This window comes from Nerophis ophidion, linkage group LG05, assembly GCF_033978795.1.
Source record: "Nerophis ophidion isolate RoL-2023_Sa linkage group LG05, RoL_Noph_v1.0, whole genome shotgun sequence".
Lineage (NCBI taxonomy): Eukaryota > Metazoa > Chordata > Actinopteri > Syngnathiformes > Syngnathidae > Nerophis > Nerophis ophidion.
In genome coordinates this window covers 43,386,495-43,414,323 of record NC_084615.1, presented here as the reverse complement: position 1 = coordinate 43,414,323, position 27,829 = coordinate 43,386,495, and the positions used below count along the sequence as shown (strand labels likewise).

Below are 27,829 nucleotides of genomic sequence, written 5' to 3'. Positions count from 1 at the left end.
GATTACCGGTATTGTGCTATAAATGGGTTAGGGTGAGGAAATCAAGTGCTCCTTTTCTCCTACTCATTCCGTAAACCTGCTTGTAAATTTACTGAGCTCATGTCGTCGATGTTTTAGGACTTTTGGAGGAAGATATTTCACAAGCTATTTGCACCAACTTTTCTGCAAACGATATGCGAGGAGGGAGTAAACATTGAGCATCAACCCTTCAAACCCTACCAGCCATCGCCACCATCACTATAACAGTGTTTTTAAAGACTACAAAGACGCCTTTGCTGCTAAACAAACTACCTCAAAGCCTGTTGCAATGAAAGGTGTGAACAAACTACAGTAAAATCTACATTTAAAAAATAGATATAATCAAGTTACTGGTTATACTGTAGGTTATCTCCGAAATGCAAGTTATCTGTATTGATAGTGTGTCTTCTTTTCTGTCTAATAGTGAAAATTGTAAAAATCTAAATACGGAAAATGAATCGACTGTTTAATCTGCAACTCCTCTCAGAGCTGCCACCTTATCGTGGTAGAGGAGTTTGCGTGTCCCAATAATCCTAGGAGCTATGTTGTCCAGGTTATTTAAGCCCCCTGTTAGGGTCTCCCAAGGCAAACAGGTCCTAGGTGAGGGATCAGACAAATAGCAGCTCGAAGACCTCTCTGAAGAAAACCAATCAAGGACCCAGATTTCCCTCACCCGGACGCGGGTCACCGGGGCCCCCCTCTGAAGCCAGGCCCGGAAGTGGGGCACGAGGGCAGGCGCCTGGTGGCCGGGCCTGTTACCATGGCACAGCCCGAAGAGGCAACGTGGGTCCCCCATCCAATGGCTCACCACCCATAGCAGGGGCCATAGAGGTCGGGTGTGATGTGAGCTGGGCGGCAGCCAAAGGCAGGGCACTTGGTGGTCCGATCCTCGGCTACATAAGCTAGCTCTTGGGACGTGGAACGTCACCTCAATGCGGGGTAGGAGCCTGAGCTAGTGCGCGAAGTAGAGAAATTCCGGCTGGATATAGTCGGACTTACTTCCACGCACAGCAAGGGCTCTGGAACCACTTCTCTCGAAAGGGGCTGGACTCTCTTCCACTCTGACGTTGCCGGCAGTGAGAGGTGACAGACTGGGGTGGCAATTCTTGTTCCTCCCGGCTCAAAGCCTGCACGTTGGAGTTCAACACAGTGAACGAAAGGGTAGCCTCCCTCCGCCTTCGGGTGGGGGGACGGGTCCTGACTGTTGTTTGTGCTTACGCACCAAACAGTTCAGAGTACCCACCCTTTTTTGGTACACTCGAGGGAGTACTGAAGAGTGCTCCCTCGGGTGATTCCTTAGTCCTGCTGGGGGACTTTAACACTCATGGTGGCACCGACAGTGAAACCTGGAGAGGCTTGATTGGGAAGAATAGCCGCCCGGATCTGAACCTGAGTGGTGTTTTGTCATTGGACTTTTGTGCTCGTCACAGATTGTCCATAACAAACACCATGTTCAAACATAAGGGTGTCCATATGTGCACTTGGCGGCACCAGGACACCTTAGGCCACAGTTCCATGATCGACTTTGTAGTTTAGTTATCGGATTTGCGGCCTCATGTTTTGCACACTCGGGTGAAGAGAGGGGCGGAGCTTTCTACCGATCACCACATGGTGGTAAGTTGGCTGCGATGGTGGAGAAGGATGCCGGACAGACCTGGCAGGCCCAAACACATTGTGAGGATTTGCTGGGAACGTCTGGCAGAGTCTCCAGTCAGAGAAAGTTTCAATTCCCACCTCCGGAAGAACTTTGAACATGTCACGAGGGAGTTGCGGGACATTGAGTCCGAGTGGATCATGTTCCGCACCTCTATTGTCGAGGCGGCTGATTGGAGCTGTGGCCGCAAGGTAGTTGGTACCTGTTGGGGCGGTAATCCTTGAACCCGTTGGTGGACACCAGCGGTGAGGGATGCCGTCAAGCTGAAGAAGGAGTCCTATCGGGTTCTTTTGGCTCATAGGACTCCGGAGGCAGTGGACAGGTACCGAAAGGCCAAGCGGTGTGCAGCTTTAGCGGTCGCGGAGGAAAAAACTCGGACATGGGAGGAGTTCGGGGAAGCCATGGAAAACGACTTACGGACGGCTTCGAAGCGATTCTGGACCACAATCTGCCGCCTCAGGAAGGGGAAGCAGTGCACTGTCAACACTGTGTACGGTGCGGATAGTGTTCTGCTGACCTGAACTGCGGATGTTGTGGATAGGTGGAAGGAATACTTTGAAGACCTCCTCAATTCTACCAACACGTCTTCCTATGAGGAAGCAGTGCCTGGGGTATCTGGTGGGTTCTCCTATTTCTGGGACTGAGGTTGGTGAGGTAGTTAAAAAGCTCCCCGGTGGCAATGCCCCAGAGGTGGATGAGACCCGCCCGGAGTTCCTTAAGGCTCTGGATGCTGTGGGGCTGTCTTGGTTGACAAGACTCTGCAGCGTCGCGTGGACATCGCGGGCGTTACCTCTGGATTGGCAGATCGGGGTGGTGGTCCCTGTCTTTAAGAAGGGAAACCGGAGGTGTGTTCCAACTATCGTGGGATCACACTCCTCAGCCTTCCCGGTAAGGTTTATTCAGGTGTACTGGAGAGGAGGCTACGCCGGATAGTCAAACCTCGGATTCAGTAGGAACAGTGTGGATTTCGTCCTGGTAGTGGAACTGTGGACCAGCTCTATACTTTCGGCAGGGTTCTTGAGGGTGCATGGAAGTTTGCCCAACCAGTCTACATGTGCTTTGTGGACTTAGAGAAGGCATTCGACTGTGTAGCCCGAGAAGCCGTGTGGGGAGCGCTCAGAGAGTATGGGGTTTCGGACTGTCTTATTGTGGCGGTCCGCTATCTGTACGATCAGTGTCAGAGCTTGGTCTGCATTGCCGGCAGTAAATTGGACACGTATCCAGTGAGGTTTGGACTCCGCCAAGGCTGCCCTTTGTCACCGATTCTGTTCATAACTTTTATGGACATAATTTGTAGGTGCAGTTAAGGCATTGAAGGGTTCCGTTTTGGTGGCCGCAGGATTAGGTCTCTGCTTTTTGCAGATGATGTGGTCCTGATGGCTTCATTTGGCCGGGATCTTCAGCTCTCACTGGATTGGTTCGCAGCCGAGTGTGAAGCGACCGGAATGAGAATCAGCACCTCCAAGTCTGAGTCCATGGTTCTCTCCCGGAAAAGGGTGAAGTGCCATTTCTGGGTTGGGGAGGAGACCCTGCCCCAAGTGGAGGAGTTCAAGTACCTAGGAGTCTTGTTCACGAGTGGGGGAAGAGTGGATCGTGAGATCGACAGGCGGATCGGTGCGGCATCTTCAGTAATGCGGACGTTGTACCGATCCGTTGTGGTGAAGAAGGAGCTGAACTGGAAGGCAAAGTTCTCAATTTACCAGGTCGATCTACGTTCCTATCCTCACCTATGGTCATGAGCTTTTGATCATTAACGAGAGGATAAGATCACGGGTACAAGCGGCCGAAATGAGTTTCCCCCGCCGGGTGGCGGGGCTCTCCCTTAGAGATAGGGTGAGAAGCTCTGTCATCCGGGAGGAACTCAAAGTAAAGCCGCTGCTCCTCCACATCGAGAGGAGCCACATGAGGTGGTTCGGGCATCTGGTCAGGATGCCACCGGAACGCCTCCCTATGAAGGTGTTTAGGCCATGGGGAAGACCCCGGGAAGAGCTAGACGAAGTGGCTGGGGAGAGGGAAGTCTGGGCTTCCCTGCTGCCCTCGCGACCCAACCTCGGATAAGCGGAAGAAGATGGATGTTTAATCTGCAAAATGGGGTGCACTACTTGGTTTTAAATTGCAGGGGTGCTGTTAATTGAGTTTGCGCTAGTTTCCAATCTGAAAAAGAGGATTGTTATTTTTTTGGTCACAAAAAAAAAAATCATGTTAAACTAATCCAGAAAAAACACACTTTTCTTTAGAATTAAACTAATCGAACTCAATATAGTATTGGAAATCAAACTAAATGGATCGATTGCTAATTTTTTCCGCAGTCAATAGAATAAATTATGTTCAATATACATTCCTGGTGAATAGAATGTGTTTTAATGTATTATCTGCATGAACACATCTTTTTTTTTGAAGTAGCTTTTTGTATGACGTCGCTAATGTTATTGTGAGTTTTATGGTTTTTAGTCTGCTGCTCTTTACTTGTGGAAGCAGAAAGAATTTATTAGGTGGTATACTTTTTCCCTGGTCTGCATGGTGACTCATTGCTCTCTGTAGGACAGTAATACAACATTTTAGGACATATGAACTTTGTCTGTGAGAGTGTCATATTTGTAAGCTTTATTTAGAGCTATGTGCCGGTGTATATGTGTGTGTGTGTGTGTGTGTGTGTCTGTGACTGTGTTTTTGTGTGCGTGTGTTTTTGTGTGTGCGTGCGTGTGTGCCTGTTTGTGTGTGTGTGTGTGTGTGTGCGTGCGTGTGTGCGTGTGTTTGTGTGAGTGTGTGTGTGTGTGTGTGTGTATCCGTGTCTGTGTGTTGGTCCACTGCCTCATCTTAGTGACCTTGTAAAAACATCTGCAGGGCAGCGTGACGCAATGAGGGATCATGTTTGCCACGGCGGAAAAACCAGCAAGCGGCGACTTATCTCGGCCTACCAACTTTTGCAATCGGTAGTAAATAGTGACATAGGTGATGTAAGGAGATATAAAGACAGCACACACACACACACACACACGCACGCACGCGCACACACACACACACAGACGTGCATAGTTGATATTTCGGCATGTCTGAGCGGCTTGCTCGTCTGCTCGGTTCACGGCTGGCGTTGGGTTACATCATCCTTCAGAGAACGGATGCTCCGATTACAGGAAAGGCAAACATAGGCCTCTGGGGTGTGTGTGTGTCTGTGTGTCTGTGTGTCTGTGTGTGTGTGTGTGTGTGTGTGTGTGTGTGTGTGTGTGTGTGTGTGTGTGTGTGTGTGTGTGTGTGTGTGTGTGTGTGTGTGTGCGTGCGTGCGCGCTCCCTTTATATAACCAATCAGAACACCCAACACGTGTTATCTCTACGGATGCGACTTCATTCAGGTTTGGGATTCGTCATTCAGTTGGACACACAGTTTAGGGCTGTTTGTATAGCTGAACCTTACATGATGATGCTCTTGTTGCCCCTGGCAACGTGCACAACCTGCTGGCATGGTTCTTTGAACTCAGGAGCTTTAGGTCAACTTCATATGCAGTTTTTGTGTCAGCGGGAGTGAAAACTCTCGGGGTTTTTGTGAGCCTAGCCTAGTTTAGCCGAACAGAGAAAAGGTTATTTGGTTTGTCTTGACCCTGAAAGCCCCAACTTTAAATTCACTAACAAAATCATAAGGATTTTTGTATGTTTGTCTAAGCCTAACATAACCTAACTAGACTGAGTCTAGTTTACTGTAAACTAGCCTTGTCTTGAATTAGATGAAAATTCATAAAGATTAAAATAGTTTTGTGCACAGTAAAATAGAATTAATCATGAAACCTTGCACAGCTTATTCCAACTCGGCCTCACTAGAGTTGTCTCAGGACAACCTAACATGGCCTAACCTAAAACTACTGTAGGCCAGCTAATTTAAGATTGTTTACTTGAAACCAAGTGTGTCTTTACGTCCCTTAAAATTCACGATAAATCAGCTATCAAGATATTTTGTGTGCAAAATGTTCACTTGTCATCTATCGCCCTGACCTCATACAATTTGTTTGGGAAGACTCAACTTCTGATACAAAATTAATTCATAAAAAAAAAATGTTATGCTCACTAAAGTGAAATCGTTGTAGCTTAATCCAGATTATTTTAGTCTAATGTTGCGTTCCATTTGTACCAGGAAGTCGAAATTTCCACGTTCCAAATGGGACGTTTCAACTACAACGCCCATCGAGGTAAGTTTTCCTTTTCAGACAGTGGAAGAGTCCTCACCACCCCGAGTTGACTTTTATGGATAGCTGCACATCTGACTAATTTTGTCGCATAAAATCAGCCGTATACAATTTATTGTTGAATGTGCAGTATATATTTTGTAAATAACCTTTTTCCATGTAGTATTTGTGTACTATATGGCAAACAATGGCATCTTTGTGTTTTCTCTTCATCCACCTTGTTTGCAGAAGGAGCGCATATTATATTGTGTACATATTTGTCCAGACGTTGTTTGTATTCAGATAAAGCAAGCCAAGAAGAGCTTTCATGGATGTGTCCATCTTGATTTCTGACTTTGTAATTGTAATGCTCACAACTCTGTTGTGAAGTCATTCCCAGCTCTGACTGCTAACTTCTGAGGTTAATGAAACGCAGAATCTCTGAGCCTCTTTTGACCTCGTTTAGAACAATCGAGCCTAACCTTAGCATAAGTTACATTTGTTTCGACCAGGGAAGAATCACTATTTATAAATTATTTATAACATTTTGTGTGCTATAAGATGAACTGAATCTTGCCTATTCTAATAAGTCAAAACTTTAATTGAATGGAGCTGAACCTAAGCTATGTTCTGCAGGTCAATTCAAATTTTGTCAATGTGAACAGTACAGTTTTGATTTTTTCAAATGATTATGAATATTGTAATTCTTTGCCAAAATAGACGGTCACGAAAACAAATGGTGGCTGTATGAGCAGGTCACTTCAGCGACCAATTCCAATTACATTATGAATCAATTTTGTTTTTGAATGTGAATGATCACATACAAATCTGATTCTTGTGTTGGTACAAACAAAGTTACATCCGTAATTTATAATCCAAGTTACATTTGACTTGATTCTAGACCGACATAGACAGAGCTTACCTTGTCTATCTTAACCTAACTAGCCTTGATCACGTTGGCTTATTGCATACAGTATGTAAACGTAACTAGCAACATGTAACACTAATGTTCACTTTGAAGACAGAGGTATCATTTAAGGTCGCTGCCTTCAAAGCTAATCTTTGCTGAAAGCCACAACGTTGCTATTGACTTTGCCCCGTGGTGGTTGAATTTCTGGTCTATTACATTGCAGCAGTTAACTTTGCAAAGACTGGGTGATTACTGCGGCTGTGTATGGTCACCGAAGGCAAGGGCAGAAGCCTGGACATTAATTGATTGTTGTGAAATCAACAAAACCCAACGGGTTATTCTAATATCGATAACTCCACTGTCTCTCCAATCCAACTCTATAATTGCCTTTCTCCCTTTGTGTAAAACCATGAGGGATCCTGCAGCCTGCCTTTGTGTGGATGGATGTCCATCTTCAGCATTTCTGCATTCCACCCTTGTCCTTCTCTTGGCGCCTGTCACGTTTGTCTAATTTATGACGTTCTGTGCCTCTTGCAGTCAGACCACAGCACTTTCCTACCTTCTGACACTAATGTTGGCTGCAGGAAGAGACCCGCCTGAAAACAGGAACTCCTTTTTGGTGAAATTAGGACATCCCGTGGGGTATGTTTTGCTTGTGCAAGCTAACTCTTCTATTCCTGAACTGCTGCACACAATAGGGTTTACGTGCTTCAAAACATGCCCCACTACTGTAGGGTTGGTCATCTTACCTTAAAAAAGCAATTAGTTACAGTTACAAATTACTTAATTCTTCCAAAAATTAATTGAGTTAGTAACTCAGTTACCTCATTGCAAGAGTAACTACTCAGCAAAGGAACTGTGGCGTTATTTTTCATTTTGTTATTTTGTATGCTATTACGTTCAATAATATATTTAACGTCAACAATGTCTGTAATAACTAATTAAAGAATAAAACACTATATACAGTATTTTAGAACATTTGGTAGTCATCTGAACTCAATAGATTGCAGTGTGCCACATGTTCCTCTACGTAAATCCTGTTCTTCTCCCTGTAATGTTTGTCTAATCTTGAATGGGATTGTGCTGAAATTTTAATTTTCCTGAAGGAACTCTCCTGAAGGAATAAATAAAGTACCATCTAATCTAATCTAATCTAATCTAAATTCAGAGTGAAGGATACAAATAATCCTTGGTTCTCTCCTGAACTGTCCAGTCTACTGAAAGAGTGGGATCCTGCCTGGGCCAAAGCTAGAAATATTTAATCCCAGGCTGAGTGGATGATTTTTAGCCAGCTCAGATATCGCTTTACTTCTCTTGTCAAGAAATCAAAGTCTAAGTTTTAGCTTTCGCAAACCACAAGTGGCTTCAATGATCCCAGGAAATTCTGGAATGTCATAAAACCTCTTATGGAAGTGAAAAACTTGCATTGTGAAAGACTCATGTAGTCTAACTGACAAAGTCTGACAAGGCATACTGAATTGTTTTAACCAACATTTTATTTTGTCTGGTTGGCGGTAGAAAATGGATGGATGGATGGATAGATGGTTTCTTATTTGACTCCTTATCTCCACATCCAAATCAGCCTAATATTCAGAAGGTTTGCATGCCACCATCCCTTCACACTCAAGAGAGCCTTAAAACAATAGTATCCTGGTAAATCTTCATGTCCTGATAAACTTGAACCCTTCGTTTTAAAGTCAGTTGTTGATTTTATTGCAGAACCTTTTAGCTACATTTTTAATCCTTCTCTGTCCAGCAATGAGATTCGTACCATTTGGAAATGTTTTACCGTTATTGAAAGGAAGAGAACCCACAGCTGTTAATAACTACAGACCAATCTCTAAGTTATGCGACCTCGCTAAAGTTCTTGAAAAGTTTGTTAGTGAACAACTTAAAGAATAATTGGACACCAATGGTCAGCTTTCTGAACATCAATCAGGTTTTAGAAAGAGACATAGCACCATAACCGCTGCTATAAAAGTTGTAAATGACACTATTTAAGCATTGGATTGCAAAAAAATATTGTGCAGCTCTATTTATTGACTTGTCAAAAGCATTTGACACGGTTGACCATACCAGTCTTGCACACAGGCTGCACAGGATTGGTCTATTTTAGCAGGCTGTAAAGTGGCTTTCTAATTTGCTGTCCGATAGAATCCAATTTGCTGGACCCTTTTTGTCTTTCCTCCCAGTAAAAAATGGTGTACCCCAGGGATGACGCGGTCATATATTGTTCATCCCTCGCTGTTGTGCGGACTTTTGAGCTCCTGCAGTCAGCTCTTGATGTTGTTCAGACCCAGGTGACTATTCTGAGACTTGTGCTAAATGCTCAAAAATCCAAGGTGGTGTTATTATCAAAAGGTAAACAACTGCCATTGACCACCCCAAAAATATTAACTGCTCATAAGGTTGAACTTGAAATGGTCACCACATTAAAGTACTTGGGAATTGTCATTGATGAGAACTTGTCTTTTAAATCACACATTGAAAAACGTGTGGCTAAATTAAAAAAATAGTGAGTGAATTATATTTATATAGCGCTTTTCTCGAGTGACTCAAAGCGCTTTACATAGTGAAACCCAATATCTAAGTTACATTTAAACCAGTGTGGGTGGCACTGGGAGCAGGTGGGTAAAGTGTCTTGCCCAAGGACACAACGGCAGTGACTAGGATGGCGGAAGCGGGAATCGAACCTGCAACCCTCAAGTCGCTGGCACGGCCACTCTACCAACTGAGCTATGCCGCCCACCCAAATAATTGGGTTATTTCTTTAGAAACTAGTCCTGTTTTTCCCTACAAGTGGAAAAAAAGCTTCATTCTGACCACTTATATGCCTTTGCTAGATTATGAAGACTTTATGCTTTTAATGAATGCACCCGACTCTTATTTGAAAAAAATGGATACTGTACATCACCGTGCTTTGTTTCCATCATTGCACATTGTATGCAAAGGAAAACTGTCCATCTTTATCAGTACACAGATTTTCTCGATGGTTGTGTTTTATATATAAATCACTTCTTGGTCTGGTTCCCTTCTATTTGTGTTCTTTTACAAACCCCGTTTCCATATGAGTTGGGAAATTGTGTTAGATGTAAATATAAATGGAATACAATGATTTGCAAATCATTTTCAACCCATATTCAGTTGAATATGCTACAAAGACAACATATTTCATGTTCAAACTGATAAAAAAAAAAGTTTTCCATTTGATGCCAGCAACACGTGACAAAGAAGTTGGGAAAGGTGGCAATAAATACTGATAAAGTTGAAAAAACGCTCATCAAACACTTATTTGGAACATCCCACAGGTGTGCAGGCTAATTGGGAACAGGTGGGTGCCATGATTGGGTATAAAAACAGCTTCCCAAAAAATGCTCAGTCTTTCACAAGAAAGGATGGGGCGAGGTACACCCCTTTGTCCACCACTGCGTGAGCAAATAGTCTAACAGTTTAAGAAGAACGTTTCTCAAAGTGCAATTGCAAGAAATTTAGGGATTTCAACATCTACGGTCCATAATATCATCAAAAGGTTCAGAGAATCTGGAAAAATCACTCCACGTAAGCGGCATGGCCGGAAACCTACATTGAATGATCGTGACCTTCGATCCCTCAGACGGCAATGTATCAAAAACCGACATCAATCTCTAAAGGATATCACAACATGGTTTCAGGAACACTTCAGAAAATCACTGTCACTAAATACAGTTCGTCGCTACATCTATAAGTGCAAGTTAAAGCTCTACTATACATTTTTCAACAACATCCAGAAATGCCGCCGGTTTCTCTGGGCCCAAGATCATCTAAGATGGACTGATGCAAAGTGGAAAAGTGTTCTGTGGTCTGGCGAGTCCACATTTCAAATTGTTTTTGGAAATATTCGACATCGTGTCATCCGGACCAAAGGGGGATCTAACCATACAGACTGATATAGACGCAAAGTTCAAAAGCCAGCATCTGTGTTGGTATGGGGGGGCATTAGTGCCCAAGGCATGGGTAACTTATACATCTGTGAAGGCACCATTAATGCTGAAAGGTACATACACGTTTTGAAACAACATACGCTGCCATCTAAGCGCCGTCTTTTTCATGGACGCTCCTGCTTGTTTCAGCAAGACAAATGCCAAGCCACATTCAGCACGTGTTACAACAGCGTGGCGTCATAAAAAAAAGAGTGCGGGTACTTTCCTGGCCCGCCAGCAGTCCAGACCTGTCTCCCATCGAAAATGTATGGCGCATTATGAAGCGTAAAATATGACAGCGGAGACCCTGGACAGTTGAACGACTGAAGCTCTACATGGGGCGGCGTGGCGCATGGGAAAGTAGCCGTGGGCAACCCACGAGTCCCTGGTTCAATCCCCATCTAGTACCAACCTCGTCATGTCCGTTGTGTCCTGAGCAAGACACTTCACCTTTGCTCCTGATGGGTGCTGGTTAGCGCCTTGCATGGAAGCTCCCTCCATCAGTGTGTGAATGTGTGTGTGAATGTGGAAGTATTGTCAAAGTGCTTTGAGTACCTTGAAGGTAGAAAAGCGCTATACAAGTCCAACCCATTTATGTTTTATTTATTTATAAAACAAGAATGGGAAATAATTCCACTTTCAAAGCTTCAACAATTAGTTTCCTCAGTTCCTAAACGTTTATTGAGTGTTATTGAAAGAAAAGGTGATATAACGCAGTGGTGAACATGCCCTTTCCCAACTACTTTGGCACGTGCTGCAGCCATGAAATTCTAAGTTAATTATTATTTGCAAAAAAAGATTACGTTTATGAGTTTGAACATCAAATATCTTGTCTTTGTAGTGCATTCAATTGAATATGGGTTGAAAAGGATTTGCAAATCATTGTATTCAGTCTATATTTACATGTAACACAATTTCCCAACTCATATGGAAACGAGGTTTGTATGTCAAGAAACTCCAGTCGACACAGTTTAACGTTGCAAAACATACTTAGAATGTTTGTTCCCAGGGCCAACACAAATTTTAGAAAAAAAACTTTCAGATATGCAGCTCCATGCATGGTCATGGAATACCTTACACAAGTATCTGAGGTTAACTGAAATGCATAAAAATAAAAATGTATAAAAAAAACAAGTATTTTGTAAATTAACAACATTAATATTGAAATTACAAAATGCAATACAGTACCAAACATATGAAAAATAACATTTGGCCTTTAAGTAGTGCAATTCTCTGTGCCTGTAAACCACAATACAGCCTTAAAGAACTTTAGATACAACTGTTTGCAAGTTTTGGCCGAATAAATGTCATGCATTCAAGTTAAACTTTTAAAATGTTCTGACAATAAATTGCATTTGTGCATAGATATTGGTGTCTTTTCTTAAGTACATTTGAATCATGCAACAGGGCCGGTTCCAGGCAGGGATGTATGAGGGGTAGTCAGAAATGTGAAGGGGGAAACGCCTGTTCCATCATGCTCAAGGACTTTTTTTTCTGTGCTTATACTGTAGGAACATTGCTGCCTTCTTCATTGGTCGATAGCAACTCCCACCTGGAGAAATGGACTGCACTTCGTCAGGCCTCTTTCTTCAGACCTGTACAACATGGGTGTCTTACCTGAAGACTAAGTTCCTGCTGGTATAGCTCTTCAAGTCTTCATGTCACTTAGGTACGCAACCCCTCGACCTCAATAAGGTGGGAATCCTTCAGGGGGAGGGGAACTAAAAAACAAAAGTACAACAAAAAAATCTTCAACCACATTTATAAACTATCTCAGCGTTTATCTTAATTTGATGGCTTAATTCTTAAATTGAATTTAACCGAAAAAAGACTTCACACACAGTACTCAATAATTACAAAACTGAAAAGTACAGTAGTCATAAATAATACAAAAACATTCTTCTCAAATTAGTTTAATCATCTGGTCAGCCGCATTATGCCTCAAAGTTGATGTATTCTCCACTCAATAACACAGAGCAAAGTAAAACAATTTTTTTATGCTACACCTCTGGCTAAGCAGATATGCATGTGTGTTGTGAAAGGGAGTCATGATAATCACCATTTGATTATGGGTGCGGTAAAACGACTAAATACACATACTGTAGCTAATTTACAGTCTGTAGACGTCACAGTAACTTGCCTGCTGATAGCATCAAATGGTGTCAAAAAACGAATGTGTCCTCTTTACCTTTCCCATATTACGATGTGGAACATGTAACATCCACATATTTTTGTTCTGGCGCTGCTGGAGAGAATTTCAACTTCATCATTTGATAAGAAAAGGCATCTGATTGGCTCTATTTCGTGGCAAACCCCCACCAGTCCCTCATATTTGACCCTATTAAAGAACTGTACATATATTTCGAACTTACCCGCCCATCTACCAGATTAAATTCAATATGATTGGATTTGGTCTATGTCAACATTTCTGTCGACACTGGTTTACTGAGAACTGAGGGGCGGTGTGCGCGTGGATTCATGGAGATTGACACTGACAGACAAGGGACAGAGATGAGGGAAGATGATTCGTGTGTATCCTGTCCCTTTTTCAGCAAATTTCTCCCCCACTGCCGATAGTTTTGTGAACTCCACCCTTGCACTCTGCATGCAGAGGAGGTGTGACTGAAAGCTAACACGTTTTCATTCAACCGAACGGTAGCAACGCGCCACTTCACATTCTCGGTAACGGCAACGGCGTTGCAACGATGGCAACAGTAATAAATTGGATTACTCGTTACTGAAAAAAATAACACCAATATACTATAGCCCCGTTATTACCAACACTGGGGCTGCCTGTGCTATTACGTTTCTGACCATTGAAAAACACCTTTATTTTCAGATATTAAACAGCATAAGTCTGATTGACTTTAAAGGCCTACTGAAACCCACTACTACCCACCACGCAGTCTGATAGTTTATATATCAATGATGAAATATTAACATTGCAACACATGCCAATACGGCCTTTTTAGTTTCCTAAATTGCTATTTTAAATTTCCCGGGACTTTTTTCTTGAAACAGCGCGTAATGATGACGTGTACGCGTGACGTCACGGGCTGTTATGAATATGAGCGCTGCGTACACACACAGCTAAAAGTCGTCTGCTTTAACGGTATAATTACACAGTGTTTTGGACATCTGTGTTGCTGAATCTTTTGCAATTTGTTCAATTAATATTGGAGACGTCAAAGTAGAAAGACGGAGTTGGGAAGCTTTAGCCTTTAGCCACACAAACACACAGTGATTCCTTGTTTAAAATTCCCAGAGGTGAAAATTTACTATGGATCAGATCGCGGTCAAGAGAACATGGTTCCCGACCACATGTCAACCAGCAGGTTTCGGTGAGAAAATTGTGGTTAAAAAGTCACCTCTTACCGGATATCAGTTGAGCTTGTGCCGTCCATACAGCTGCCATCGACTTCCCCGAGACACTGCGCGTCAACACCCGGCCGTGGACGTACACTTCCGACTATCAGGTACTGTTAAACTCACTGAAACACTAGCAACACAATAGAAAGGTAAGGGATTTCCCAGAATTATCCTAGTAAATGTCTCTAAAAACATATGAATCCGTCTCAATGCAACGCGATTGCAATCGCGTTTTTTTTTTTAACTTGTTTTATTTTTCTTTTTTTTTCTTGTCCGTCTCTATCAATATACTCAAACACAAATCTTTCATCCTCTCTCAAATTACTGGGGAAATTGTCGTTTTCTCGGTCTGAATAGCTGTTTTTGTTGGAGGCGCCGATTAAAATCAATGTGTATATATGAGGAGCCATCAACATGTGACGTCATCGTCTGCGACTTCCGGTAGAGGCAGGGCTTTTCTCCAGTTGCGAACTTTATCGTGGATGTTCTCTATTAAATCCTTTCAGCAAACCCATCAAATATTTTTGGGATAGACGGCAACTAAAATGGAGATCCCGGTTCTGTCGAGGAGAAATTCTCTCAGAGGTACTTAAAAAAAGCTGCAGCAGGCTAGACCAGTGGTTCTCAACCTTTTTTCAGTGATGTACCCCCTGTGAAATTTTTTTTAATTCAAGTACCCCCTAATCAGAGCAAAGCATTTTTGGTTGGAAAAAAAGAGATAAAGAAGTAAAATACAGCACTATGTCATCAGTTTCTGATTTATTAAATTGTGTAACGGTGCAAAATATTGCTCATTTGTAGTGGTCTTTCTTGAACTGTTTGGAAAAAAAGATATAAAACTGACTAAAAACTTGTTGAAAAATAAACAAGTGATTCAATTATAAGTAAAGATTTCTACACATAGAAGTAATCATCAACTTAAAGTGCCCTCTTTGGGGATTGTAATAGAGATCCATCTGGATTCATGAACTTAATTCTAAACATTTCTTCGCAAAAAAAAAAAATCTTTAACATCAATGTTTATGGAAAATGTTCACAAAAAACCAAGCTGTCAACACTGAATATTGCATTGTTGTATTTTTTTTTTCACAGTTTATGAACTTACATTCATATTTTGTTGAAGGATTATTCAATAAATGTATTTATAAAAAGGATTTTTGAATTTTTGCTATTTTTAGAATATTAAAAAAAAATCTCAAGTACCCTTTGGCATACCTTCAAGTACCCCCAGGGGTAAGCGTACCCCCATTTGAGAACCACTGGGCTAGACTACTGCAATGGCTTTCTCACTGGGCTCTCGAAACGAGCTGTAAAGCACCTGCAGTACATCCAGAATGCTGCTGCTCAAGTCCTGACTAGAACCAGGAAATACGACCATATCATAGGGCCTGTCCCCACAATAATGTTTATGTTTCCTTTTGTTGCCAGGTTTAAAAAAATAAATGCATCCGCACGGTGGAGCAGCGTAGCTCGGTTGGTAGTGTGGCCATGCCAACAACTTCCGGGTTCCAGGTTCGATCCCCGCTTCCACCGTCCTAGTCCTTGCCGTTGTTTCCTTAAGGAAGATACTTTGCCCACCTGCTCTCAGTGCCACCCACAATGGTTTAAATGTAACTTTGATAATGGGCTTTGAGTCACTAGAGCGCTATATAAATATAATTCACTTCACTTCACGGTGTCATATTAAAAATGACTCATGTCCAGGCAGGAATGATCAATGGGTGAAAATGATGTAATACAATGCCATGCCACATGTGGTGCTGTAAGCACACACGGGACTGCCTCCATGTGTCAATTGTGAAATCACTAAAGTCCATGTCAGTTTACAAACAAGTTTAAGAAAGTCTGGAACAAATACAGACATGTTGTGAATTCTGTGTGTCAGAAGGGCCACAGACGTTTGGAACTAGTATGTTTCCAACTGTGGGAGAAAATTTGGGATGGATCCGCTGCTGACTACCACCGCCAACAGCTATTGATTGATGCAGCAGCGATATAACAGATTGAAGATTCTTCATCCACTGAAACTCCCCTGATTCTACAGCTTCCCTCGAATGTGCTAACGCCAGCAGTCCTCTCGGAGTAGACAACTAAAGCAGAAATGTGCTCCTGGTAGGCCTAATCATACTTTAAAGGCCTACTGAAACCCACTACTACCCACCACGCAGTTTGATAGTTTATATATCAATGATGAAATATTAACATTGCAACACATACCAATACGGCCTTTTTAGTTTACTAAATTACAATTTTAAATTTCCCGGGAGTTTCGTCTTCGAAACGTCGTCTAATGATGACGTGTACGCAAAACGTCACAGGTTTTAATGAACGTATGAGCGCTGCGCACACACACAGCTAAAAGTCGTCTGCTTTAACGGCATAATTAAAACAGTTATTTGGACATCGGTGTTCATTCATCATTCATCATTTCTTTTTTATTCCTTTCATGAAAATGCATATTTACAAGCCACGTACAATTGACACTTTCATTGTTTTTGGGGTTTTTTTTTTCTTATACATTTCCATGATCAGAAAGGAGCAGATGGAAGAATTATATTCTTATATTTATCTGCCCCTTTTTTAACACAAATTACGTTATTTTAGATTACTTTATAACTGTTCCCTCCACCAACACCCAAACTCCAACATACTTTTCCATTTTCCTTTAAGCATTTTCACAATGACACGTCCAATCTAAATCAAAACTCAGTTTGATATAATTTGATATAATTTTTATAACTCTTTTTAAATACAAAGATATTCTTACAGCTTTTTAAGAGGACTGTTGCTGAATCTTTTGCAATTTGTTCAATTAATATTGGATTTGGTAAGTTTTAGCCTTTAGCCACACAAACACACGGTGATTCCTTGTTTAAAATTCCTGGAGGTGAAACTTTACTATGGATCAGAGCGCGGTCAAGCTAACATGGATCCTACCGAATGTCAACCAGCAGGTTTCGGTGAGAAAATTGTGGTTAAAAAGTCAGTTCTTACCGGAGAAAAGCTGAGCTTGTGCCGTCCATAGCTGCCGTCGACTCCCCTGAGACGTTGGCGTCAAGACACCCGTGGAGACACCCTTCCGACTATCAGGTAATATTAAACTCACTAAAACACTAGCAACACAATAGAAAGATAAGGGATTTCCAAGAATTATCCTAGTAAATGTGTCAAAAAACATCGGAATCCATCCCATTGCAATCGCGTTTTTTTTTTTAAACAATTTTTTTTATCTTTTTTATTTTTTCTAGTTCGTCGCTATCAATATCCTCAAACACGAATCTTTCATCCTCGCTCAAATTAATGGGGAAATTGTCGTTTTCTCGGTCCGAATAGCACTTTTTGTTGGAGGCTCCCATTAAAATCAATGTGATTATGTGAGGAGCCATCAACATGTGACGTCATCGTCTGCGACTTCCGGTAGAGGCAGGGCTTTTCTCTTTGCACCGAAAGTTGCAAACTTTGTCGTGGATGTTCTCTACTAAATCCTTTCAGCAAAAATATGGCAATATCGCGAAATGATCAAGTATGACACATAGAATGTACCTGCTATCCCCGTTTAAATAAGAAAATCTCATTTCAGTAGGCCTTTAATCTTGCCCGATTGCAGCTGAGATAGGCTCCAGCACCCCCCGTGACCCAGAAAGGGACAAGTGGTAGAAAATAGATGGATGGACTCTTGGCACGCTAACTGCTATACAAGCTACTTGGTACGCTACATCAGAGCTAGCTAACATGATGTAACTTTTAGTGTGTTAAGTTGTGATGCATAATCTTTGTCTTGGTGTGTTCTTCATATTTCCTGACATAGTGTTTGCAGTGAGGCGATGAAACATTCTAAACAGTTTACTTTGTTTACTTAGACACACATAATTAAGAGAGTGTCAGAAGGAGGTGCAGGCCATCCATCCAACCATCCATCTTCTTCCGCTCGTCCGAGGTCGGGTCGCGGGGCAGCAGCCTGAGCAGGGAAGCCCAGACTGCCCTCTTCCCAGCCACTTCGTCCAGCTCTTCCCGGGGGTTCCCGAGGCGTTGCCAGGCCAGCCGGGAGAGATAGTCTTCCCCACGTGTCCTGGGACTTCCCCGTGGCCTCCTACCTGCTAGACGTGCCCAAAACACTTCCCTAGGGAGGCGTTCGGGTGGCATCCTGACCAGATGCCCGAACCACCTCATCTGGTTCCCCTCGATGTGGAGGAGCAGCGGCTTTAGTTTGAGTTCCTCCCGGATGACAGAGCTTCTCACCCTATCTCTAAGGGAGAGCCCTGCCACCCGGCGCAGGAAACTCATTTCGGCCGCTTGTACCCGTGATCTTGTCCTTTCGGTCATGACCCAAAGCTCATGACCATAGGTGAGGATGGGAACGTAGATCGACCGGTAAATTGAGAGCTTTACCTTCCGGCTCAGCTCCTTCTTCACCACAACGGATCGATACAGCGTCCGCATTACTGAAGACGCCGCACCTATCCGCCTGTCGATCTCCCGATCCACTCTTCTCTCACTCATGAACAAGACTCTGAGGTACTTGAACTCCTCCACTTGGGGCAAGATATCCCCCCCAACCCGGAGATGGCACTCCACCCTTTTCCAGGCAAGAACCATGGACTCAGACTTGGAGGTGCTAATTCTCATCCCAGTCGCTTCACACTCGGCTGCGAACAGATCCAGGGAGCGCTGAAGATCTTGGCCAGATCAAACCATCAGGACAACATCATCTGCAAATAACGGAGATCTAATCCTGCAGCCACCAAACCAGAGACACCCAACACCCTTACTGCACCTAGAATTTCTGTCCATAAAAGTTATGAACAGAATCGGTGACAAAGGGCAGCCTTGGCTAACATCATCTGCTAACATGATAGGCATTGTTAGTTGTCGCGCGGAATCGCATAAGAGAATCAATAACAAAACTGACAAAGCATTCCCAGGAATGGAAACACTGGGAGCCGGTTGTTACCATATATATATATATATATATATATATATATATATATATATATATATATATATATATATATATACATATATATATATATATATATATATATATATATATATATATATATATATACACAGTCCTGGTCAAAAGTTTACAAACACTTGTGAAGGACATATTGTCATGGCTGTCTTGAGTTTCCAATTATTTAATGATAAATAAATAAATGATAAATGGGTTGTACTTTTATAGCGCTTTTCTACCTTCAAGGTACTCAAAGCGCTTTGACACTACTTCCACATTCACCCATTCACACACACATTCACACACTGATGGTGGGAGCTGCCATGCAAGGCGCTAACCAGCACCTATCAGGAGAAAGGGTGAAGTGTCTTGCTCAGGACACAACGGACGTGTCGAGGTTGGTACTAGGTGGGAATTGAACCCAGGACCCTCGGGTTGCGCACGGCCACTCTTCCACTGCGCCACGCCTTCCCTTATTTCCACAACTCTTATTTTTTTGTGATAATGTGATTGAAGCACATTGGTCAAAAATAGCATTCATGAAGTTTGGTTCTTTTATGAATTTATTATTGTGGCCAAACAGCTTAATTTGTTTTGTTTTTTTAAGCATTGTCCACATGTTTAAGTCAGGACTTTGGGAAAGCCATTCTAAAACCTTAATTCTTGCCTGACTTAGCCATTCTTTTACCAGTTTTGACGTGCGAGTCCACGAGTGTTAGACCAAAGCTCTGCAACAACTTGGAAATGGTTTTGGACTTTTTTGGTAAATAAAACCATACCAAAATAGAAAGCTCTCAAGTGTCTTGGCAATATATGTTCTCATCCTCAACTTGGTTTGAGTAGCGGCAGGAAGGACAGGTTTGCAGGTTCAAGTGGTAAGAATAAGCTTTCCTCGCAGGGTCTCCGGAACCAGCTGAGGAGGCTGGCACCTCTTGGTAAATTGGTAGGAAATGTTGGGGTAGTCCAACTACAATCTGGGGGTCGTCGGAACCAAACGTTGAAACTCGGGTTTATGGCTTCAAACTCAGGAGTCTGAGATCCCTGCTTAAGCTGCTGCTTCGATGGACCCAGATAATTGGAAGACTACAGATTTTTGTCAAGGTCTTCCCGAGCTGTCTGTCTTCACCAAGACCAAACCATTAAATTGATTGTGGTGCAGGATCACACATGAACGTGTTGATTAAAAGTCAACTCTTCCACAAAGATGTGCTGACTTGGTTTGTCCCAAACTAGGTCAAACTTGCACTCGGTGTGAAGTTTGGCATAGGAACGCCGTAAACACACATCCTTACAAAAATGTCCCATTTGTCTGGAAGTGCAAGTACTTCTGCTCTTAATTAATTAGTTTTGGAAACAAAACACCTCCTCCTAACCCCTCAAGGCTTCATTAGTTGGGAATGACTTGAGGAGGTACAGTAGGATTCATCAGCGCAGAGTTAAGTGACTGCAGATCTAATACAACCTTTCTTTGGGGGGCTTTGGTCTCTGCAGGTCTTCTTTAATGCGATTCAGCAAGGTGACAATAATGTGGCCCTGGTTTTTACCTGCCTACAACAGGCAAAACGCAGGGTAATCATTGTGAGGTGCAAACGGATGATGTAATGCTGCAATTTGTCACATGGGGTGTTGTCGTATTTTGTGAGTATTTTCATCATTTTAAAGCTCAGCAAAAACGTCTGCCTAGTGGTCATCTTTTTACTGCAATGCAGCCCGTCAAAGCGTTTCTTTTCTGTCTGCGTGTTAAATACTGGAGGGAAAGCACTTAATATGCGCCATAAGCGAGCAGCAGAATCCACTGAGGCGTCCTGATTTAAAAGTGATCCATCAGTGCCGTTTGGGGGGGTGGCCCCGAACGAGACGAGACACGCTACAGAGAGAGTTTAAGCCGGTTTGGGCCGTGCGACGACAATCTCATTACGGAGACTAAGAGTGTGTAATATTCTTTGGGGGTTTTTATCTCCTTTGTTTCTTTGTCAGCGCTGTTTGGCTCTCTGGCAAATATGCAAAGGCGGCATTTCCTCTTGTGCTGTAATTAGCAGGCAATGTGCAAAACATGAAAAATTGGATTTAATAAGTTTGGTATTCACAACAAATTAATAACCACCCAGCCAATGCGCACACACACACACACACACACACACACACACACACACACACACACACACACACTGCTCCTCTGCTGCACATGTATTCAATCTCTCACATTTTAATGACTGAACTTCAAAGTCGGGCGAGAAGGTTGAGTTTTATAGAAATTAGGCATTTTTCAAGCTACCATTCTCGGTTTTCCAAAAGGATAGAAAGATAACTTTATTTATCAGCTAAAGGCCGACATGAAACATAACCCCACCTTTCCTCGGGTGCCTTTCAAAACAAAAGTCCAATAATATACATGCGGATGTTACATAACAGACCTTCGCCAACGCCAAAAAGAACTGTGTTTCGTCTGTTTGTTTGACTATTTCCTGCTTCATTAGGATTTTGGGATGGGGTGAACACAGTAAAATTAAATTCCTGTATTTCCGCACCTTTATCCAGATCCAGGAGAGTTTTTTTAATTCCATGCGTAGATCTCTCCTGTGGGTGGCCACAAGCCGTTGGCATGCGCTCGTCAACAACAATTAAAATAAAAGCCAATCAAAGCCAATTTTTTATTTGGTGTTTTACTTAGACTTAGACTTAGAAAAACTTTAATGATCCACAAGGGAAATTGTTCAACGCAGTAGCTCAGTTACAATGATGGAGAGTGTAAGGATGGAAAGGACAATGCAGTTATAAATAGACTAGATATAGCAATATAAAATATACCATATCTGCGAATATATACAATATATACTTAATATGTCTACAATATATTATATATACAGATATATTATGTCTATAACATATATAAAATATATACCAATTACCATGTACAATATTACAATATATGTGGCAGCCGCAGCATAAAATAGAGAGTAAATCCAGCAGAAAATAGAATATAGACATTAAAAACAAAGAGAAGTAGCTGACATAAAAGGTGTCAGGTAATGGACGGATATTTTCTATTGCGGTATGGGGAGTGATTATACAGCTGGATGGAGTGCGGAATGAAGGAGTTCTTGAAGGAAGGAAGCTGAAGGAGCCTGTTGGAGTAAGAGCTCTGCTGTCCCTCAATTGTCTGGTGGAGTGAGTGGACAGGACTGTCCATGATGGTCAGCAGTTTGTCCAGTGTCCTCCTGTCCCTCACTGACACAAACGCCTCCAACTGCGAGCCAATAGTTTGGCCGGCTTTCCGGATCAGTTTATCAATCCGATTTGAGTCCCTTTTGCTGGTGCTGCTCCCCCAAAAAACCACTGCAAAGTGCAGGGCACTGGCCACAACAGACTGATAAAATATCTCCAAGAGCTTGCTGCACACATTAAAGGACCTAAACTTCCTCAGGAAAAAGAGTCTGCTCATGCACTTCTTGTAAACAGCATTGCAGTTGTCCTTCCAGTCCAGCCTGCTGTTCAAATGAACTCCCAGGTACTTGTACTGCCCCACCACTGCCACCTTCCCGGCCCTGGATCTTGATGTGTTCCACCCGGGTCATACTGTCCCTGAAGTCGATGACCAGCTCCTTTGTCTTGTCCACATTAAGGACCAGATTGTTCGTCTGAGACAACTCCACAAAGTCAGCGATCAGTGTCCTATATTCCAATTCCTGTCCCTCTCTGACACACCTGACCACAGCAGAGTTATCAGAGTATTTCTGCAGGTGGCAGGACCTGGAACTATACTGGAAGTCTGAGGTGTACAGGGTGAACAGGAAAGGAGACAGGACAGTCCCCTGTGGAGCACCTACACTACTGACCACAGTATCTGAATGGGAACTCCCCAATCGCACAAACTGGGGCCTGTCAGACAAGTAATCAGTGATCCAGGAGACAATGGATGAACTGACACCCATCCTGAGCAATTTGTCACTCATCAGAATTGGCTGAATGGTGATAAAGGCACTGGAGAAATCAAAGAACATGATCCTCACAGTGCCCTTCCCACCATCCATGTGAGAGTGAGCACGATGCAGCAGGTAGATAACAGCATCATTCACTCCTCCATGGGGCTGATATGCAAACTGTAGAGGATCCAGGGAAGGAGCCACCAGGGGTCTCAGCTGATCCAGTACCAGTCTTTTGAGGACCTTCATGACCTGGGACTTCAGGGCAACAGGTCTGAAGTCGTTCAAGCCCGATGGGATGGGCTTCTTGGGCACCGGTACTATGCAGGATGTTTTCCATAGCACTGGTATCCGTTCTAGCTTCAGACTCAGGTTGAAGATGAAACGCAGGATCTCAGTTAGCTGAGCAGCACAGGTCTTCAGAACCCAGGGCTTGACTCGGTCAGGGCCTGCTGACTTGGCTGGATTGACTCTCTCCAGCTGTCGTCTCACATGTCCAGGTGTCAGACACAAGTTTAACTTGTAATTGTGACAAATATTGACCTTTATTTATTTCCGGGTAAATCTATTGACTTAAACCACTCATGGTAAAATAAGCCAGCTAGTGGTTTGGTTTGAAAAACGTCACTTTAAGCAAGTTGCAAACAGCCCGTTTAAAGAGGCTGAGTTTATTTAGTCTGTGGCCCGTTGGCCCATTTTCACTTTGGTCCCTGGAGGCAAAAAGTTTAGGCGCCCGTGATCTAGATAGTAAAGTTTGATCATCGTCTCAGCGCTTTGCAGCGCTGAATCCGACCCCTGCCAGGCAGATGCAAGGTCCTCACTAAACTATCCAACTCTGCTTGTTCATTTGATAATCTGAGTGTTGTTGCCTTTTTTAATCAGAAAGCATTGAAAATTATGTATTTATTTGTGTGTTTATTAGCTGCGCTCTTGGTAGCATACATGTAGAACACATTAGCATATAAAAAAAAATTGCTCGTTGACTAGAAAGGGCTTAGGATTTTTAGCCAAACCTCCCACAATGCATTGCCAGAAGCCATATTGAAAGGCTAGCGTCATCATTCACGATAGCCCTACACATACAGTAGTAAGGGGATTCATATGGCCCCATTCGTCACGGTTTACCTGACACATGAAACGTGACAAATTGGGCGGGATACACTATCCACTTTACCCACCAGACAGCAGTTGAATATCTTAAAATGTGTTTTGTGGCAATTCCAACTTTGACCACAGCGTGAGTCGCTAAGTAGAGTGGTGCTTTTCATCATTTACAGCAGACTGCATTGCAAAATTATAAACCCTCCCTCTTCCTCTCACACAAGATCTACCCAAGAAAGGGGTGATATTTCCGAACCATTCAGTAGAAAATGACATTGCACCGGCTGTGATATGATGGCGAAATACTGCTAGTCATTAGATGAGAAGTCCCTTTGTCATTATAAGGGGCAAACAGCTGTAATTGGATGCAAGGATCTGTCTGAGTGGACCAGAAACCATGATATGACCCCTATGTCTTATACTCGGAGTTTGGGAACTATTAAATTGTTCAACCCAGCCTTTTTACACTTTGAAGGACTTTCCGAAATTATACGAATGAAGATAACTATGACAGCTTTGTTTGTGGGTGGGTTTGTGACGTTTTTGTTAAACCCAGTGAACATAGTCAATTAATCAATCAATCAACGTTTACTTATATAGCCCTAAATCACAAGTGTTTCAAAGGGCTGCACAAGCCTGATGTCACGGCTAGAGTAATGCACTCTCAGAAATTATTTGACCCAAGTTTGACACCATGGATAATCACAGATAACCAATCTAATGTCATGTCAGCACACTGTGACTGTAAGGCAGAATTGGGAGAATGTTCCCATGATGTTTCAGTTTTTTTTTTCTGTGGAAGCTACAATCTGGATGAGAGCAGTAAGTACTATTTTTTTAATCAATACAACGACTATCAAAGTTCTTCCACCAAACACATCAAGTTAATGGGATGTGGGGCTGTTATTTATTTTAGATTAATTTCTACCTACAAAATGTTTTCAATGACCTGAAAAGAAATGATCCGAACAAACACAAAGTTGTCTGCATGTCACACCTCTGTTGATTGTAATACTCAATGCTCGCCTTCGCCGTTAATTCTTCTTTTCAGCCGCTTCCGTTTGCCCAGAAATACGCTTAGGAATGCAATAAAAGCTGGTACCTCTCCCACCTCAATTGTGGCAGTTGACAATGGCACACCTCGTTGGCATCATTAGTATCACTACTTGAACGATCAGCATCAATGGGCATGAAACGAAGGAAGCCTTCTAATATGGCCAACGGCATTGCATTGTGGGAAATATAGAAAAACCGAACCCCTCTATAGGCAAAACTTAATGAATCATACTCAACTATGAACATTCTTGGTTTGCTTCATAAAAAAAGATTTAGAGTGAATTGTATCTCCCATGTTACAGTTAAGGCTTTATTTACTAAAATCTAAATACCACGTCGTTATTTAAAAGAGGATCTTGCGTGCATACTGTCAGGATCTGCTGTTGGTCTTGAACCCCAAGATGCAGAGATGGCTGGTTGTAGCGCAAGAAAACATGACTTTAATTTGGAAGTGGAATTGTCTCAGATCAACTTATATATGTCAATATGATATTAATATGAATGCATATATTAATAAATATACAAATACAAATGTGATATACAAATAAATAAATCATTTTTGTATAAATAAATGCAAATTTGTAAATATAATTTTGAGATTTAAAAATATATACAAATATAAAAATGTGACATACAAATAAATCTATAATTTTTATGAATAAACATGTATTTGTAAATATATTTTTTGGATTAGAATATAAATATGCTGGATTTTTTTGTATTTGTATTGAATTTGCAAATGTGGATCGCTTTTGTGTCGATGAGATATTCCTACTACAAACCAGATGCACAAATAAATGTGACCTACACACTCCCCTGAACAACCAGCAGAGGGCACTGCAGCCAGAGCGGTCTGGGTCACAGAGCGTTGTATGCATTATATGCAAAATGATCGGAGTTCTCTGTTCAAAAACAATGCTTGTCTTTACTGAGAGAAAGCACAACGGGCCTGAGCTTGTTAACGTTAGCGTTGTATTAGCTAATGCTAATTCATCCAGTTAATCTGTAAAACGGTGCTAGCTGCTTATTTTATTGTATTGATGCCGTTTAATGACGTTGTCCCGATGTAGATACTGATCTCTTATCAGTGCAATGTGTGTCAAATCATCATCATATATCAATCATCATATAACATCCCTAATGTGCCTCTGATTGGCTCGCCAGTGTCTGACCATGTCTGTGACCCAGACCGCTCTGGAAACGAACACCAACCAAGGAAACACAACCCGACGTGAATGTGACAGATTGTCACACATACGGGGCTTTTACCAAGGAGACACTTGATCATTTTCTGCACATTTACGTTATCATGCTCCTCCTACCTGCGTGCAATGTATCGAATCCTCGGCACATATCTATTATCTGTAAGACCTTTTCTGAATCAAAATCTAGACAACAGAAACAATGCACACCGACACCTAATTCCGTTTGCAAGGCTGTGTATCGCATCACCAGCGCATTTGTGTGACTGGAATGACTCAAACAGAAGAAAATGCACAATGAAAGACGTCTCTTCATGCAGGAGATATATTATAGAAATATATGTCCAAAATTAAAAAACCTAACATGAAAAAAAACAACAACAAAAAACGCCAGCAGACACCAAAACGCATCAACTGAATCAGCCCCTCAAGTCATCCAGTAGCTATCAAATTATAAAAGGAAATTGCTGGATGGACATGCCATAGATATGCCTAATATTTATTTATTTATTTCTGACCATCTAAAATGTTTACACACACACACGTAGGATGGTGGATCCTCTTCCGTCCATCGTCTTGTCTGGGCAGCGCAGCACTGATCCTGCAGCCCTGTGTGGAACTGTCTGTTTGCACGTCCTTCTAACAAGTGCTAAATAGTGTTCGCAAAATGGTGGTGAGTGTTGATGAATCACTTTGCACGTGCTGAATAATTATATTTTCATCTTCTCTTACCAGTATTGTGGGGTTTTGAAGATCAGCATATATTTTGCATATTAATGAAGACAGAGACGCAAAATGGATTACACGTCTTATTCTGATCACTTAACAGACACAATCCACTTTGCACACATTTAGTAGATCAGCTTTGCATGTGCTGTCAGCTTTGCACGTGTTTTAGTACACGCAAACCTTTAATAAATCAATCAATCAATCAATGATTATTTATATAGCCCTAAATCACTAGTGTCTCAAAGGGCTGTACAAACCACAACACAAACCACAGCAACATCCTTGGTAGAACCCTTTAAATTTCCTGGAGACGCAACTGACACCGATTCGGCGGAATGGCCTGGAAATATAGGGAAAGACAACTTCCTCAAACAGGTTAGGGCACTTGTATAATGGGTCTGTGACTTTTAGGGGCACACCAGAAGTGGCTCCAAAAGAATCGAGGTCCAATTACTTTTACTGGAAAAACGCCATGCATGGACTCAGGAAAGGACTAATACCCCAATATCTCACCGGATCCACTTTAAAATCCTCCTCCTCGCCCACAAAGCCCTCCACGACCAGGCCCCCTGCTACCTCACCAACCTGCTTCACCGCCATACCCCTTCATACAGCTTCCGCTCCTCTGATGCCAACCGCCTCTCCCCACCACTCAGAACCAAGCTCCGGACCTGGGGTGATAGAGCCTTCTCCATTGCTGCTCCCACCCTCTGGAACACTCTTCCCAAATCCATCCGTGACTGCCCAGACATTTGCACCTTCAAAAGCCTTCTCAAAACACACCTCTTTAGATCTGCTTT

The 27,829-nt window shown here is 42.4% G+C and overlaps 1 long non-coding RNA gene across 4 annotated transcripts in view; it reads left to right on the top strand.

Moving 5' to 3' along the window:
• LOC133553143 (uncharacterized) overlaps positions 1 to 27,829 on the top strand; it is a 183,733-nt gene that overhangs the window by 78,466 nt on the left and 77,438 nt on the right. For all 4 annotated transcript variants that reach the window (XR_009806860.1, XR_009806862.1, XR_009806864.1 and 1 more), the window contains 2 exons: positions 7,274 to 7,378; positions 12,207 to 12,364. This is a non-coding gene — a long non-coding RNA (uncharacterized LOC133553143). The remainder of the gene's footprint in view (positions 1 to 7,273; positions 7,379 to 12,206; positions 12,365 to 27,829) is intronic.